This window comes from Macrobrachium nipponense, chromosome 28 (assembly GCF_015104395.2).
Source record: "Macrobrachium nipponense isolate FS-2020 chromosome 28, ASM1510439v2, whole genome shotgun sequence".
NCBI classification, from domain to species: domain Eukaryota; kingdom Metazoa; phylum Arthropoda; class Malacostraca; order Decapoda; family Palaemonidae; genus Macrobrachium; species Macrobrachium nipponense.
Window position 1 is genome coordinate 69,327,641 of NC_087217.1, and position 18,875 is coordinate 69,346,515.

The 18,875-nt window shown below is 40.5% G+C and overlaps 1 protein-coding gene across 1 annotated transcript in view; it reads left to right on the top strand.

Moving 5' to 3' along the window:
- The window catches only part of LOC135201862 (uncharacterized), a 193,279-nt gene that overhangs the window by 140,941 nt on the left and 33,463 nt on the right, over positions 1-18,875 (top strand). The window lies entirely within an intron of this gene.

An 18,875-nucleotide genomic window follows, 5' to 3' on the forward strand; every position in this document is an offset into this window, starting at 1 on the left:
TAAGTGTTTTTGTCTTCTACGATCTGCAAACACTTGGGTGAGATAAGAATTCTTGGTAATTGTTACTACAATACCCGGGAATCTCGCAGAATGCTGAAATTCCTTGGAATTTCTGGCATTCTCAGAGTGTTATGGTTTTCTATAATTTCCAAACATTCGGGTGAGACAGACATCCCTGGTAACTGTTATTACAAAAATCAGGACTCTTGCCAAGCCATTAAAGTCTTTGAAATTTCTGACATTCACAGTCATTTAGTTTTCTGTGATATCCAAACACTCGGGCAACCGGCATTCCCGGTAAGTAATACTATAATCAGTAGTCTTGCCGATCGCCTGGATCCCTTGGTTTCTCTGGCACTCACTGGGTGTTTGGTTTCGCTGGCATGCGCTGGGTGCTTGGCTTCATCATATTGCCAAGTACCAGGGCGAGACAAGGATTGCCCAATTATTGTCTAACAAGAGTCAGGTTTTCTCGCCAAGCGTGGGAATTCTTACTAATTCTATTACAAGTGATTGGATTGCAGGACAAGCCTTTACCAGTACTGATGAGTTCACTGCTCAGTCTGATTTGGAGTTACCGGTAGTTATACAGAGCTTGGAGCTGTGTGCAACACCTTCTGGGTTAATGGTCAAGTACCGTCCTTGTGTATTGGACCTTAAGGTCCGAACACATAGGACAGCAGACACGGAATCCCTCTTTAATCTTCTTCTTGGAGCTTTGGCCTTGAAGGAGAACAGTTAATTGGGAAGAAGTGGTATTTCTTCGTTGATGATTACCACTCACAATTATGTAGAGGTGATCTGCTCATCTCACTTGACTCAGCTCGACCAGACAGCTCTGCCAAGTTGAGTGCTCAGCTTAAACGAATGAACTCTGCTCTTGATCAGTGCGGTTCCTTGCCATGACATAGCACCCTCCCCTCCTGTGTTGCAGCAAGTTTTCACAGGTTCATCATCTTTTGTCTTCGTCATCTGATGGCTCCTAACCTCCCTCTTCAAAGGGTTCCGTGTCCTAAGAAGAGGAGGGTATTCTCCGTCCCTTAAGAAGTCTTACTTCGAGACTTCTAAGGGTCTACATCCTTTCCCTTGGGAGGAAGTAATAGGCTGTCTCTTTGGCTCAGAACCTGGATGCTATCTACAAAATAAAGTGTCTCGGAAGCCCCAGGAATTCAAACCTAGGTTCATTCTCCTATCTCTGGTTCCAAGGGAGCTGCTCATGGAACCTGGGCTGTGTTGGGTATACTCTTGTACGGGTCTGTACGAGCGTACAACCCCAAGGGGTTTCGTACACCCACAGTCGGTGATTGGTACTCTTTTCTCCATCATGATAGTGGCGCAATGCGAGAGAAGGGACTGAGCCGCGTTTATGGCTTGGACCCACCTGTGAAATCAGGAATGGCTATTCTTCAGGTGCCAAGATCAATGCTGTTCCTCAGGACAAGGCATATGAAAGAGATAGGAGGAGGTCCTCTGTGTAGTCCTTTTTGTGAGGTTCGATCAAGGAGAAGATAGATGCTTAGCAAGACGTGGCAAGTTCTCGCCAGCTTTTACTGCATTTAACTCGGTCAACTTTCGCTCGTGTTCATGTGAACGAAACGGTTGTAGGAAATGAATGCTTTGTTTAACAGAGTTAGAACATCGCATGTTCAGGGAAGAGTGGGCAGGAACAGTCAATCCTCCTCTCTTTTTTTCTTCTACTTTGTGGTTATAATGGAATAAGCAAGGAAATAGAGGAGTTCTTTGGTGTCTACTCTTCAGAGTTTGAACCAGAGAGACTATGTTTTTGGTTCAATCTTATGATCTTACCAAACATACGTCAATTTGTTCAGGATGGATAGCACCGAGAGGTTTGAATGCCTTTCCAGTGCAACTGTTTTGGGAACAACCAGTTTGGCTTTAACTAGTAGTCTTCAGTATCCTGTTATCATGTATAAGTCTCCCTTCGGGACAACTACACCTTTGCTCTCTTCATTAGAGAATGAAGGAGGTTTGCTTCCAGTCCTTATTCTTGTCCCTTTGAATGAAAAAGAATTAGGCTATTAGTGTGATTTACAGGAACGTAAAAATACGGTGGTACCTCGAGATACGAAATTAATCCGTTCCGAGGTGGCCTTTGTATTATGAGTTTTTCGTATCTTGGAACACATTTTACATGTAAAATGGCTAATCCATTCCAAGCCCTCCAAAAACACCCCAGTAAATTATATTTCCAGGCCTAAAACACATGTTTTAGGGTTACAACGCCGGTCCGACGGAAGAAATATGACTCCAAAAAGGCAAAATACTGTACATACTTGAGTAATATTCAACTGCATGTAATGTTCAACCCCATTTTTACTGCATATATTAGAACTTTAGTATATGTCCCTTAGCAATAAGCCTAGCCTATGTTAGCGGTTGCTACTGTAGCCTAGTCTATGATTCTGACATCTAAACCTAAGAGCTAAAAGCTTAGAATATGCCAATAAAATGTATAAATAATCAGTATGTACTCATTTCAAATAATTATTAATTAATCATTAACTATAATACACAAACAAACAAAAAACAAACCTTCCAATCGATTGTTTACATTCAGCTCTTACCCGTCTTACGAGTATCAAACGAGCGCCAAGCAATCATTTTTCCTAGCACACAGTAAGCCATAAATTGTCATTAGTATCTCTCTTCAACTAATGAAACTACCAAACAGTATAATAACCATTCATTTCTATTCTTTATTCTGTCTTTACCTAATGGAGATACCGAGTTACTGACAGCTATAATGAAACATACGTAAAACGTAACGTAATAATAAAACAGAAGAAGAATTCTAAAAAATATGTATTTGTTGGCAGTCTGATTTATTTTATATTTTATGATATCTAATTCACAATTTTTTTATTAAATGTATTGCATGTACTCATTTTAAATAATTATTAAGTAACCATTATTATCTCTCTTCAACTACTGAAACTACTAAACAGTATAATAACCATTCATTTCTATTCTTTATTCCATCTTTACCTAATTTTTTTTTTTTAATTAAATGTATTGCATGAATAAGTTTTTCAATTTACAGCATCCTTTTACCAATAGAATACTTAAAGCACAAGGGGTAGATGCTGACCAATAGGAGAGCAGGACCTTATGGGGTGACTAGCATCAGGAACCAATGGGAGAGAGGGAGGATGGTGGCGAGTTTACTCAGTTGGCGGCGCGGGAGTTTTAAAATTGTTCTCGGTGGTCCAGGCGAATCTCGGGACTTTACAGCAACAACCTTTCGTATCTTGAAAACTTTTCGTATGTAGAGCAGTAAAATTTTTCACATTGGCTTTCGTATCTCGAGTTTTTCGTAAGTAGAGCCTTTCGTATCTCGAGGTACTACTGTATACGTACTAGTATATTTCTCTCGCGACATGCTTCTGTTATCAGTTGCATCATCTTCTGGTATGTGACCAAGACTAATAGTACCTTCTCTTAATTAACCTGAAACTTAGGACAGCTTTTGGGCCTCCCAAGAGTTACTGGTTTTGATTTTGAGATGGGAAGTGCTATTGTTTCCCAACAGCACCACAGCAATTTGCATTATCTCCAAACAAGAGGGTTTTCTTCCCTCTCATTTCGGTTTAAATACAGATGCTCGAGTGTACCTTTTTTGCACTCGATGGTTCTAGCCGAATGCATTCCATCATGAGATGCACTACCAGGCAACTCGGTATAATGAGTCGAGCAAGTGGTATACAGCTCTGCCTTGGTACTGCTCGCTCTCTGAGATTCTTTTCGGTTTTGATTGTTGTCCTGTCGAGGATTAACTACTAATTTGAATCTCTCTGCCCGGTAATCATAGATTTATGTCTTTGGTTGGCTCGAAATTCTCGCATAATGACCATCTCTCCTGCACCACATTTGCCATTGCGAGAATTTTCAGACAGAGGTATATCTCATTAGACTCGTTATCATCTTTCTGTTTACCCCATGGTATAACTGAAGTCTGTAGCCTGGTCTTCTGTTCCATTGCACCTCCTGCCCCATCGGCTGCTGTGATGACAAAGAATGATTTCCCTCAGACAATTTGAGTTTTGTCTTCTAATATACATTTCCTAATTCATAAGTTGTTCAATTGTTCTCTTTTCACCCTGAATTGTAAATAAATAATGAAAGACTTCGCTTGTTCCCCGCCTGACTAGCTCTGCTTCCAAAGTAAATAGAAAATTCCTCCCTGATCCAACCCACAAGAAGCGGTTATTTAGGCAGTGCAATCCGTGTTTTCATTACTGAAAGACTCTCTGCCTTCATTGCAAACTCTGACTTTCTCGCCGAGCAGCAATGAAATACCGAACTCACTTTTTCAGTCTTCTGTAAAACAATAAGGATTGAAGCCGTCTTCACTGGTTGGTGTCATCGACGAGACTTTTTCTATGATCAGAATCATGAAAGTTACCCAGATGTTGTGACGCCAGATTTAATACACAATCAATCAATCAATTACTTCTCACTTCTCTTGATTCAATTGTGAAGACGCAGATCCCCATTCACCTTAGTCATTCAATGGTAATATAGTATTGTTTCTCCTTGGTTGAAATTCAACTACTGATGAGAAACTTCTGTCTTGCCATCACAGGGACCTTGGTCTCTAGAAGGCACTTGACTCTCGTCTAATGTGCACATGCCTCATGAGAATCATCATCTTGTCTCTCAACATCGTGGCGAACACGATAAACGATTTTTATGGTGTTCTCAGTATAACACTTCAAAAGGTGGGTGTCACGTTGTGACATCTCAGATGTGCAGCAGCGCAATCAGTTGCCATCTGTTGACGAGTCTGAGTCCTTCGTGATCTCCTGCGCTGTGGACTTTGTATTGGTTGATCCAGGTCAGTCATTACTTTGTCCTTCATTGAGTGTCGATGCTTTTATCCACTGCAGACTGCCAATGCAGAAGTGTACAATGACACTTCTTTCTCCGAGTCTTACGAGATCGTGAGAGGCTACAGTACAATCCGTGTTTTCATTACTGAAAGACTCTCTGCCTTCATTGCAAACTCTGACTTTTTCGCTGAGCAGCAATGAAATACCGAAATAACTTTTTCAGTCCTCTGTAAAACAACAAGGATTGAAGCCGTCTTCACTGGTTGGTGTCATCGACGAGACTTTTTCTATGATCAGAATGATGAAAGTTACCCAGATGTTGTGACACCAGATTTAATATACGTAGTACAATCAATCAATCAATTACTTCTCTTGATTCAATCGTGAAGACGCAGATCCACATTCACCTAGTCATTCAATAGTAATATAGTATTGTTTCTCCTTGGTTGAAATTCAACTACTGATGAGAAACTCCTGTCTTGCCATCACAGGGACCTTGGTCTTTAGAAGGCACTAGACTCTCGTCTAATGTGCACATGCCTCATGAGAATCATCATCTTGTCTCTCAACATCGTGGCAAACACGATAAACAATTTGTATGGTGTTCTCAGTATAACACTTCAAAAGGTGGGTGTCACATTATGACTACGTCTCAGATGTGCAGCAGCGCAATCAGTTGGCATCTGTTGATGAGTTAAAGTCCTTCGTGATCTCCCGCGCTGTGGACTTTGTATTGGTTGATCCAGATCAGTCATTACTTTGTCCTTCATTGAGTGTCGATGCTTTTATCCACTGCAGACTGCCAATGCAGAAGTGTACAATGACACTTCTTTCTCCAAGTCTTACGAGATCGTGAGAGGCTTCTCTGCAGTTGGATATGTCCATTAGCTGGGTACATTTCATCCCGAAGAATATGTGTGACTGGAAGATAGATTAGGTCTCATCACAACCATATTCATATCATTCTTCCTTCGGGTCTGCCCACAGGCCCTTGAAACCTCTTTTCCTTGGACTTGGACCAGTGGTTGATGCTCACAGGTGTGTTTGCTTACCTGGCTCCTTCAAGAGGACAAGTTGCATCTCGCCTACGGTGTGGTGTTCTAGAGGTAAGAAGGATGCGAGAGTGATTGGCCTATCCACCTTCCCCTCCTTGTCCCTCTACTCCTCTTCCTTCAGGTTGAGGATAGGACTCGAACTTTCACTGGCTGGTCAGGCTTACATGTCGAGCTTTCTTTCTATTTTTCTTATCAAGATCATAGAAGCAGTCCTGCTCCTTCCTCTAGCAAGGGGAGAAAAAGAATGGCAGTAATGCAAACCCTTCCCAGAACTTTGCATTAATGCTTCCAACTCTAAATATTCGTGCCAGCCCATTTTTGGATGAGTCATGATTCCTCACTCATTTTGAAAAGGCCCAAAAGTCTGACTCTTGATCATGCAGCTCCTATACTCCGATCAAGTTGTCAGAGGCAAGGCACTCCTTGCTCTTACGACTAGGAGGAATAGCCCAGGTGTGCAGAACTCCAGACAGTTCTAGAGGCTCACTCACATTAATCCCACCAATCATTGAGTCTTCCTTATGTAAAAGACAGGGTTTGTATATCGTGCAGGAACAAATCACAGTTTTTTAAAGTAAATTGTATTTTTCCTAACTATACAAACCTGAGGTCCTGTACATTAATGCCACCCCTCAATCTGAAACCTGGGCTGAAAGGCTAAGTGGAGTGTTTACATCCGGGCAGGCGAGCCTACCTGCCTACCAGACAGTAATTACTGCTTAACCACGTTGTTCAAGAATTTAACGGCCGTATTCCAGCCTATGCTGAAAGTAATCCTTATGTAAAGGACCTCAGGTTTGTATAGTTAGGAAAAATACAATTTACTTTCAAAAATTGTGATGTTCTCATGCTCACAATTCGCTGGTTTTTCTGTTTACTTTTCTGTTAACCCTCTTACGCCGACTGGACGTATTTTACGTCAACATTTTTTGTCTCCCGTGTTCCGACTGGACGTATTTTACATCGACTTACAAAAGTTTTTTTTTAAATTCGCGGAAAAATACTTATAGGCCTACCAGCCTAAAACTTTTGAATCACACGCCTTGGGGGATGCTGGGAGTTCACGGATCAAGGTGTTGTTTTGTTTACAATCGTTACGCAGGTGCGCAAGCACGAATTTCTTTCTTGCTGCACTAAAAAGTATCTGTGACACATCTCGGAAATTATTTTGTCACTTTGACATAATTTTTGTACCATTGTAAATTAGCCGTTACATGAAGTATTATATATGAAAATGTGCGCATTTTTATGTAGAATACAACAATAAAATTCTCATGATTGTAGCTTTTATCAGTTTTGAGATATATTCATGTAAATAACGATAATTGCCAAAATTTCAACCTTCGGTCAAGTTTGACTCTACCGAAATGGTCGAAAAACGCAATTGTAAGCTAAAACTCTTATGTTTTAGTAATATTCAATCATTTACCTTAATTTTGCAACTAATTGGAAGTCTCTAGCACAATATTTCGATTTATGGTGAATTTATGAAAAAACTTTTTCTTTACGTCCACGCGGTAACTTCCGAAAAAAATCATACATGCGATTGTGGTAATTTTGCACCATTTTAAAATTAGCCGTTATATAAAGTTTTATATATGGAAATGTGTGCAATTTCATGCACAAAACAACTAAAAACAACCCATGGTTGTAGCTTTTATCAGTTTTGAGATATTTTCATATAAATAACGATAATTGCCAAAATTTCAACCTTCGGTCAACTTTGACTTGCCGAAATGGTCGAAAAACGCAATTGTAAGCTAAAACGCTTATATTCTAGTAATATTCAAGCATTTACCTTCATTTTGCAACAAATTGTTAGTCTCTAGCACAATATTTCGATTTATGGTGAATTTATGAAAAAAATAACATTTTCTTTACGTCCGTGCGGTAACTTCCGAAAAAATCATACGCGCGATTGTGGTAATGTTTGCACCATTTTAAATTAGCCGTTACATAAAGTTTTATATATAAAAATGTGCGCAATTTCATGTAGAACACAACAAAAAATAATTGAAGGTTGTAGCTTTTCTCATTTTTGAAATATTTGCATATAAATCAAGATAAATAGAAAAAAAACCACGTTCGGTCAAATTTGACTCTACCGAAATGGTCAAAAAACGCAATTGTAAGCTAAAACTCTTACAGTCTAGTAATATTCAGTCATTTATCTTCATCTTGAAACAAATTCGAAGTCTCTAGCAAAATATTTAGATTTATTGTGAATTTAAAAAAAAATCTTTCCTTCCCTCCGCGCGCGGATTCTCCGCCACAAATCTCCGAAATGCGTGAGTCCCATTCTCGGAATATTTGCTCAGTTTCATATTAGGCATTTCATAGAGTTTTATATATGAAAATGTGCACAATTTTATGTAGAATAAAACTAAAAATATTTGAAGGTTGTAGCTTTTCTTATTTCCGAAATAATTGCATATAAAAAATATATATATAAAAATTCGACATTCGGTCAACTTTAACTCGTCATATATGGTCAAAAACTGCAATTGTAAGCTAATACTCTTACAGTATAGTAATATTCAATCATTTGTCTTCATTTTGAAAGAAATTGGAAGTCTCTAGGACAATATTTAGATTTATGGTGAATTTTTGAAAAAATATTTGTTTACGTCCGCGCGTTACGAATTCATGCATTATTTTGTGATAATATTTTCTCTGTGTTGCTTTTATCGTTTTACAATGTATTATATACCAAAATGATCGCAATTTAGTGTACATTACAACGAAAAAAAAGTAACTTGTTACCTTGAACCGTTTTGCGCACAGCGCGATTTGAATTCAATTTTATATGAAATTTCGTTTTTGCGCTATCATATATCTCATTATTTATATATGATAATGATAATTTTTTTCATTTCTGATGATTGCATACTAAACTTCAGCCAATGACAAAAAAGGAGCCAAAAATGAACTCTTAATCTTGAAAACTAAGAGCGCTGTGATTTTTTGAAAAAAATATTTTTTCCGCTTCCACGCTCACTCTGAAACACCTCCGGCACACGGGAGACAATTTTTTTTTTTACCGCTTCGGCGTAAGAGGGTTAAGAAATATTCACTATTTAGTATATTTTGATGTTATTTTCATGACCAAATACATTTTGATGATGATAGAATTAGTTACTAATTTTGAGCCTCTATGGAGCCGCGAGCTTCCGGCATAGAGCGAGAGAAAGAGCTGAAATGTGCTGGTGTGTTGGTTCTTCCTGCTGGCACTATCACTAGTCACCAGTGCCCCGTCAGGTTCCCATTCTGGTGTCTCAGCCCCTGTCTGACATCTGGAGAGGACACCTGTAGAGACAGCGAGGAGGTCCCCTGTACAGTTATCTTGCGATGCTTTGGCCTTGAAGAGAACTGGGGCATTCCTGGACCTGTGTTGCTGTCATCACTGCGGGTTAATGACCGCTCGCGGCCCACCCCTCCTGCTAGTTCTGCTGGTAAGACAGGTGGGCTTGCCTTATCCTCCTCACCCCTCAACTTCCTGTGGTTTTACCAGGAGGTGCGAGGCAGACAGGAGGAACTCAGGAGAGTCTTCTCAGAGTCTGGCTACAAAGGTGTACAGTCCTAGCTCAGTCCTCGGATCAATCCGGTTGTACACCTGAGTAGTTCAGGATAGATCTTAAGTGTCTGGCAAAGTTCTCCCTCCTGCCAGGAGAGTATTTTGGGAGGACCACACCCTAGAAGGAATCGAGGGTCCTCTTCCTCAGGATACAGTAACCCCTAATTACAGAGGACCTTTGCAGAGATCATCACTGTGATTTGTCAGCACAATGATCCCAGGGATGGGGCCACGTCCTCTTCTCTGGATCATCCTTCGCACCTCGAATCCTTTTGGGGTCCCGGGAAGGAACCTAAGCTTTCAATGGAGCTGCTGTGGTCCTCGCTTTCCGAGGGGGTGCTTGACCAGGTGAATAATCTTGTCTCTGGGCAAGAGTGTTCATGTCGGTCTAACTGCTCAGACAAGCTCCTTCCCCCGCCTCTCCCCAACAGAAGAAGTACTACAAGTCCTCAGAGGGGTCTTTGCTGACCAAGCAGGTTGACTGGGACCTAGTTCTTCTAGGCCCGGGTTTCTCGTGGTAGCATCTTGTTTCAAAAGAGGTTTGTTCCTATGGGATATACAAACCTTTGGTCCTTTATTGAAGGAATTATTTAAGGCATAGCCTGGATATGGCTGCTGAAGTCTTTAACAAGGCAGTTAGGTAGTTAACTACCAGTCCGGCTGTTAGTAGCCCCTTCAACCGGACGTAAACATTCCAATTTGCTTTCAACCATCGTTGCGGATAGACGTGTCCTTCACCCCTCTCTGCCTGACTGTTTACTGCTGTTTTCTTTCAATCCCGGTGGGATTTTTCTTAGTTATTTCCTATTATAAGTTATGATTGTTGTTGTGAATGTATTTGTGACTAAATCATGCAAACCCATGAATTGCAAATTGTTTATAAGTTATGATCGTTGTTGTGATATTGTGTTTATGATATACTGAATCATGCAAAACCATGAATCGCAATAGCCTTGTACCCTGCCCCTGGGCGCTGCCCCAGGATGGGTGTAGGTCCGCACCTTGATAGATCAATCTTCACGCTCTTTGCCCATCATGCCGGGGGCGTGAGTGTAACAGTTTTTGTTTTATGTGTGTGGAGAGTGCTCTGCTTGGTCTATGACACTGGAGGAATTTTGCTGGGAGGAGGAATATATTGGAAGACCTGTGATGAGAGTAAGACACCTCCCACCACATGGAGATACTAACCTCCTCTTCCTTTGTATTTGTCGCTCTTCTGGCAATCATCCCATACTCGCTGTCGCCCCTCCGGGAGAAGTGTCATCTTCTTCCCCTTCCAACGAGTCGGAGAAGGGAGAAGAAGGGGCGGCTGTGGTACCAGACCTGGGGATCGCTCCTTTAGGGTCCTCTCCTTGCTCCGAAGTGTACATTCGCACGAGGGGAACCCCCTTCATTAATTTCTGAGCTTTTTACTTTCACAGGTGAGGTGTCAGACTTTGAACTACTGTGGATTTTTATGGGATGGCTATCGATCCAGGCTTGCTGTTACACCTCAGTAGAGGTCCCTGCAGCGCACCTGGTCTGTTCTTGTCACCTGACGAATGTATCACCTTTGGTGGTAATGGGGACCAGACCACTTCCTGCCCCTGCAGTGCCTCCCTTCCTGCTTATGATGTGGCACTGCTTCCTGTCCCGAGGCCTCCAGACATTCCCACTTGTTCTTGCCTCTCTACCTACACCTGCTCCTGCTCTTGTCCCTGGACTTGCCCATGTACCAGCCCCTGGACCTGATGAGTCGTCTGCTGCCCCTTGGGGGCCCCTGACAACTCTAATGCAGAAGCTGTTGAAGAAGAAGGCGAAGAAGATGAAGAATCCAAGGAGTGCTGTCTTCTTCAATTTCATCTTCGTCTTCTTCGTCATCGTCATCACCTGCTGCCTCCTCATCTCTCTCTTCGGAAGCTTCACGGCATTCAAAGGGGAAGGTAGCTTCTCCGTCCCCCAAAGAAGCCTCGTTTCGAGACTTCTTAGAGTCTGCCTCCTACCTTTGGGGAGGAAGCAGTTGGCTCTCTCACTGGCTCTCCTGCTTCTTCATATTTGGGGCTCAAAACACTGTCCCCAGGGACCAGTGTTTCGGGAGCTGCTGGAGCTTGAACCAAGCTTCATTCTCCAGCCTCTGTTCTCAACAGCGCAGCTCTATGGACAGGAATCGTGTCGGAATCTCATTCATGAGAATCTCTGAATGTACAACCACCTAAGGGAGGACATACATCCACAGTCAAGGAAGGGGAGTTGTCTCCTCACCATGGCAGTGGCACGGGGCGAGAGTAGGGACCGAGCCATGGCTCAGACCCATCTATGATGACTAAGCTTGGTTCTTCTTCAGGAGCCAGGATCAATGTCACTGTTCTTTGGAGCAAGGCATCTGGAGAAGCTAAAAGGAGGTTCCCTTACAGCCCTCTTCACACGAGGTTCTTGACCTCAAAGAGGGCTGAGGTGCGTTGTGAGAATAATGCATGGCCTCACCGGGCAGGGAGCCACTTCTCTGCTGGCAGAGGCGCTGCTCCCACCAGTCTTGCTACCAGCACTGCTACAGCATGGTGAGTACTGCTGCATTTTTCTCTGGAAAGTGTTTCGTTTAGGCAATTGCGTTCTCGTAGACCCACACCTGTCACCATTGGTGCAAGGGTGCGGCTCACTGCCCCGGCAGCAGCGCTGCTAGAAGTGAGAGCATCCAATCCTCCTTTCCTATTCCCTCTACTTCCTCAGACTACACCGGGGAAGGGTGAGGCGAATACAGTGGTCCCCCTGTATTCGCGGGGGATGCGTACCAGACCCCCCCGTGAATAGTTAGAATCCGCGAATGTTTGGAACCCCTATAAAAATGCTAAAAACAGCCTATTTTGTTGGTTAAAACTCGAGAAAAACCACTAAAAATTTTCATTCTTGGTTTTTTTAAGTTTTATCACAAAAAGTGCATTTTATGATGAAATTGATAAAAAAAAAAAACCAGGAATTTGTGGATATTTCTCATAGAAAAATACTGCGAATGCGCAAATTTCCTGCGAATAATGCGGGGAAACTTTCCCGAGAGAAATCCGCAAATGTGTGAGTCCGCAAATCCGGAGAACACGAATACGGGGGTTCCACTGTAGTAGGAATCCTTTGGAGTGCACTCCTCAGGCAGCCTATGTTCCTGGAGGGGGCTTTAGGACCCCACCGGTCGTACGCCCGCATCATTGAGGAAGGATCTAAGGGATCTGGTGAAGTTCTCCCTCAGGGGAGAGTTGATTGGGATGACGAGTCTCTCGAAGGTCCTCTACCCAGAGACTCGGACACCTCCGAGATTCAGTGGACTTTTTTCAGAGATCGTAATGCTGATACGTCAGCATAACAATCTCAGGGGAACAACCATGGCCTCCTCTACTAACTCAGAGCCTTGTGGGGACCCAATAAGGAACCCAAGGTCTCGACGGGGCTGCGTTGGTCAGGCCTTGCCAAAAGTGTATTGGAACCGATGAATGACTTCGTTCCCCCATATTCGCAGGGGATGAGTACCAGACAACCCCGCCAGTAGCTAGAACCCACGAATGGTTAGAACTCCCCTCTAAAAAGCCTATATCTGCCATTATCTTCAAATATATACACAGTCAATAAGTGAGAGAGAGAGAGAGAGAGAGAATAACAACTCCTTACGATATCTAGAGATTGAAATGAACTTCTATAGGCAACACTTCTTCCCCTCCCATAAATACATATATCTTTTCCAAAGAAGAGAGAAAGAGAGGGCAGAACAAGTTTCTAATTGTCTATTTATCAATTCTTTTGTAGAGAGAGAGAGAGAGAGAGAGAGAGAGAGAGAGAGAGAGAGAGAGAGAGAGAGAGAGAGAGAGATAAAAGGACGAAATAGAAACACCAAATGTATACCTTATGTAATATCCTACATCAAATTGATTTACCTTAAATTGTAATCATATTACTGTATTAATCTTTGAGATTATATTAATGTAATTTCAAAGTCATCTTAAACATTAGTAGGTACCCATAAAGATATATACGTACATACGTACTTCTAACACTTGCAGCCAAGAGAGAGAGGAGTTACCACTATGACGTACGTATCTTGTGGAGAGAGAGAGAGAGTTGTCCGTACAGTATTTAAAAGAGTGAAATGGAAAGATTATTGCATTTCCTTAACCCTCTTATGCCGAAGCCCTAAAAATCAAAACCTCTCCCGTATCCCGGGGCCCGGTTTGGAGTGAGAGCGGAAGCGGAAAAAATAATTTTTTTAAAAATCACAGCGCGCTTAGTTTTGAAGATTAAGAGTTCATTTTTGGCTCCTTTTTTTGTCATTGCCTGAAATGAAAAATAATATCATTATCATATGTAAATAATGTGATATATGGTAGCAAAAAAAAAAAATTAATACATAATTGTATTCAAATCACGCTGTGCAAAAAACAGTCAAAGCTAACGAGTTACCTTTTTTTCGTTGTATTGTACACTAAATTGCAATCACTTTGATATATAATACATTGTAAAACAATAAAAGCAACACCGGAAACATATTATCACAAAATGATGTATGAATTCGTAACGCGTGGACGTAAAAAAATGTTTTTTTTCAAAAATTCACCGTAAATCTAAGTATTGTTCTAGAGACTTCCAATTTGTTTCAAAATGAAGACAAATGATTGAATATTACGATACTGTAAGAGTTTTAGACTAGAATTGCAGATTTCGACCATTTCGGAAGAGTTAAATTTGACCGAATGTTGAAATGTTTATATATATATTTTTTTATATGCACATATTTCAAAGATGGGAAAAGCTACAACCTTCAATTATTTTTTATTGTATTCTTCATAAATTTGCACACATTTTGATATATAAAACTCTATAAAACGGCTAATATGAAAAGGAGCAAATATACTAGGATAATGCGATGTACGCATTTCGGAGACTTGCGGCTGCGAATCGGCGCGCGGAGGGAAGTAAATATATTTTTCAAAAATTCACCATAAATCACAATATTGTTCTAGAGACTTCAAATTTGTTTCAAAATGAAGATAAATGACTGAATATTACTAGGCCGTAAGAGTTTTAGCTTACAATTGCGTTTTTCAACTATTTCGGTAGAGTCAAATTTGACCGAACGTGGTTTTTTTTCTATTTATCGTGATTTATATGCAAATATTTTGAAAAAAGAGAAAAGCTACAACCTTCAATCATTTTTAGTTGTATTCTACATGAAATTGCGCACATTTTCATATATAAAACTTTATGTAACAGCTAATTTTAAATGGTGCAAACATTTCGAAAACCGCACAAAATAAATTCCGATTTTTTCGGAAGAGTTACCGCGCGGACGTAAGGAATTTTTTTTTTTCATAAATTCACCATAAATCTAAATGAAGGTAAATGATTGAATATTACTAGAATAGAAGAGTTTTAGCTTACAATTGCGTTTTTCGACCATTTTGGTAGAGTCAAAGTTGACCGAAAGTTGAAATTTTTGCACTTTACGTTATTTATATGAAAATATTTCAAAACTGATAAAAGCTACAACCATGGGTTGTTTTTAGTTGTATTGTGCATGAAATTGCTCACATTTCCATATATAAAACTTTATGTAACGGCAAATTTAAAATGGTGCAAACATTAGGACAATCGCACGAAAAAATTTATCGGAAGAGTTACCGCTCGAACGTAAGGAAAAAGTTTTTTCATAAATTCACCATAAATCAAAATATTGTGCTAGAGATTTCCAATTTGTTGCAAAATGAAGGCAAATGATTGAATATTACTATAATATAAGAGTTTTAGCTTACAATTGCGTTTCTCAACCATTTCGGTAGAGTCAAAGGTTGACGAGGTTGAAATTTTGCACTTATCGTTATTTATATGAAAATATTTCAAAATTGATAAAAGCTACAATCATGAGTATTTTTTTGTTGTATTTTACATAAAATTGCGCACATTTTTATATATAATACTTCATGTAAAGGATAATTTAAAATGGTGCAAATATTATGTCAAAGTGACGAAATAATTTTTGAGATGTGTCACTGATACTTTTTAGTGCGATAAGAAAGAAATTCGCGCTTGCGCGCCTGCGTAGCGATTGTAAACAAAACAACGCCTTGATCCGTGAACTCCCAGCATCCCCCAAGGTGCGTGATTTAAAAGTTTTCGGCTGGTAGGCCTATAAGTGTTTTTCCGCTAATTTTTTTAAAAACTTTTTTGAGTCGACGTACAATACATCCATTCGGCATACGGGAGACATTTTGACTCGACGTTTAATACGTCCATTCGGCGTAAGAGGGTTAAAATACTCACATATGAATTTTGTAATTATAGTTATATTTCTGGGCCTAACCTGTGTCGTCCCATGAAAAGTTCCTATAGGACTCATTTCTAAGGCATAAATATTGCTAAATATACAAGAGAAAAAAGCTATATGGTTTGCCAGAGTTTCCTGGCTCGCTCACCCTTAACCCCTTCAGCACTGGGACGTACACATGTACGTCTTTTATGGTACAGTAATAAAAGACCGGGACATACGCGTGTACGTCTTTCATCCCTCCTCAAAAAGCAAAGCGTTTTCTTCAGCTTGGATGGTTTCCAGACACAGTATTGTGTACGAGAGAGGTGCTGAAGCTCCACCCACAATTCATTACAACCAATGAGCGTCCGATGGACGTCGTGACGTCATTTTCATATGGGATATTAGGAGGGGTACTGGCCAACATATGCCAGTGCGCCTCAGGCCATTATCTGAGAAGGATGATTACGATTTTGTCCATAAACCATATAGATTTGAATTCTAAACCTTTTTCCCTTTTGATTGCAATTATTTTATATTTTTTTTTTTTTTTTCAGTATCATGTCAGATGATAGTGTTTCCGAGTCAGGGTCTGAGTACCTGCCAAATCTATCAGATGATGATTATAGTAATAATTTCATAGAGGTTGACAGTGACGAGTGTTTGGAAGACATTGAACCTCTTGTCGATAAAGGCTGGCGGTTCATAACTGATCCATCTTGTGACTTGCGCCCAGACCCAGCCCCCTCTGATTCAAGGAGGGTGGCAATGGGATTCCTGCTTACACCAGATTTCACCTGCTTACGTGATTCATTTTTTTTCCTTTTTTGTGATTATGTAATTGACAAATTGTGTGAATGGATGAATGCTCGGGCAGAGTAGTACTTTCATTCAACAGAAGCGTAAGTGAAAGGACTTCTATGGAGGCCTGTTACTCGTGACGAGATGGGTTTTTTACAGCTTGCTTATGATGATGGGGGTGAAAAAACTGCCCCATAAGTATTATTATTATTATTATTTTTATTACTGTTTTATTATTATTATTATTATTACCAGTGCCGTAAACATTCATTGATGTATACGCTGTTTCTGTATGAAAACCTAGGAATAATAACTATTTCAGTATGAAAACTAGTATGTACTGCTATTACCACTACTACTATTTTTACTACTACTTTAAACTACTTTTCTGCTACTTTATTTCTATTACTTTACTATTATTTCTACTACTTTATAACAGTTCCTACTTCTGCAATTACTTTTTCCACTAAGTATTCCTATTTTTTCCAATATTCTTACTATATTTTTTGTAATTTTTGATAATGGGGTAAAAAATATTCATTGATATCCGTACACACAATGTTTTCACATAAGAATAAAAAGGAAAAATATGAATAACATAAAAATTAGTGGAGGCAAGTAATGATTGATATGCGGTCGACAGGGGGTCTCATGCGGTATGCAAGCATTTGCAGCAATAAAGCAGGCCGGTGGCGAAGGGGTTAATTAAGGGTGTCGGTATGGAAACTGGGGCGTGTGAAACCACTATCAGAGGTCCCCTGCCAATTAGTCTCTTCCTTTCTCAATATCCCCTGTTCTACAGAGGAGCCGTTCCAGGCCATCTACTGCCTGCTACTGCTACAACTAGCGTCCTGTCCGCCATTTCTGTGAATAGCACCCAAGCTCGGGCCAGTTTGGGTGAGGAAGATAGAGGGGTGGGTTTCACTGGGCGACACAGGTCACTGCCCAGAAATAGATTTTTCCTTTTCTGGGCCTAACCTGTGTCGTCCCGTGAAATAGTAACAGAGAAGGTTAGTGGCTCTTCGGATCTCCTTTGGTGCTCAGTCAGGAATCCATCTCATCCACTCTCCAAAAATGCCTTATCTTTTTTTCTAAGAAATTTGATTTTTAGAAGCACATGCAGAAATCCAAGTGACAAAATTGGCCACAATGAAGGTCAAGGCTCATGACGTGCAACCGCTCTCATCTACAGACATGATATGTCATTTACTAAAGTTGTGCAAGCAACGTTCTCATTCTGAAAGTGTAGGTCAGTATATTTGCTTTCCACTACCTAAAGGATGTGGAAACTGTCTTCGAGAACTGCAACACATTAGGACCAATATCTGTGGTTGGCATGGTGTTGGGAGAGGAGGCATAGGGAATCTGACTTCCCATTGCACTTTTTCACCTTGAATAAGGTAGTATATTGTGTTTGTGTTTTTTGGGAAGCCTGGAGGCATATTTGTGGCTAGAGTGCCCACCAGTCCCTTTTTAGTGGTTGGGTTGTGATAGTCTAATATGGTTATGGTGTAGCACAGTGTTGTTGTTTGATCTGGTCTTCACCTAGGGCAAGGGCACCTTTTGTAGCTTTGCGAGCCACAGTTGTACTTCCTTGCTCCAAAGCCCCCACTCATGTAGAGGTGACTCTGGGATAGACAGCCACATCCTCTACATGTCAAGTGGAGTACTGACCAGAGGCAGAAATTATCTGCAGTGTTCACTTGCCAGGTAAGGAAACAACAAGCATATTGTTTTATGCTGGCAGACTTTTCAATTTCATTACACTATTCACCTCCTTTAAATGTGGAATCAGCTAGTATATAATTACTGGGTAAGTTCCATATACAAAAATTATATACGATCGAAGCCCACCCACGTCTCCCCGCATGGACATTAGAGCGCAAAACGAATTAAGTTCTCTGCCAGGATCTTACCTATACAAACCCCGGAATTGGACGGGGCATTCCAGCTACACTAACTGAAACAAGTGCTACCGTAGATTTCCAGTTGTTAGGCTGCTGTAGGTAGGAAGCTCTTGGCTATATAATTACTGAGTAAGTATATACAAAACTTTATTTTATTACAAAAATATCATTTTTGGAGAGTCATACAAGTTGAAAGGAGTATGTAATGTATTGGAAAATTGGGGTGTGCTACTTTTGTTCCCATGTACTCCATACTTATGCAACATATGTATGTACATCACCAAAGCCACCAGGTTGCTTTTAGACTACTATTCATCAGTGTTATCTTAATAGAAAGTTGTAAATGTATGAAAATACAGCATATCCATTTTCAGCTTCAGTATTTAAGGTTTTATGTTTTGCAATCTTATATATGTATCTACCTTG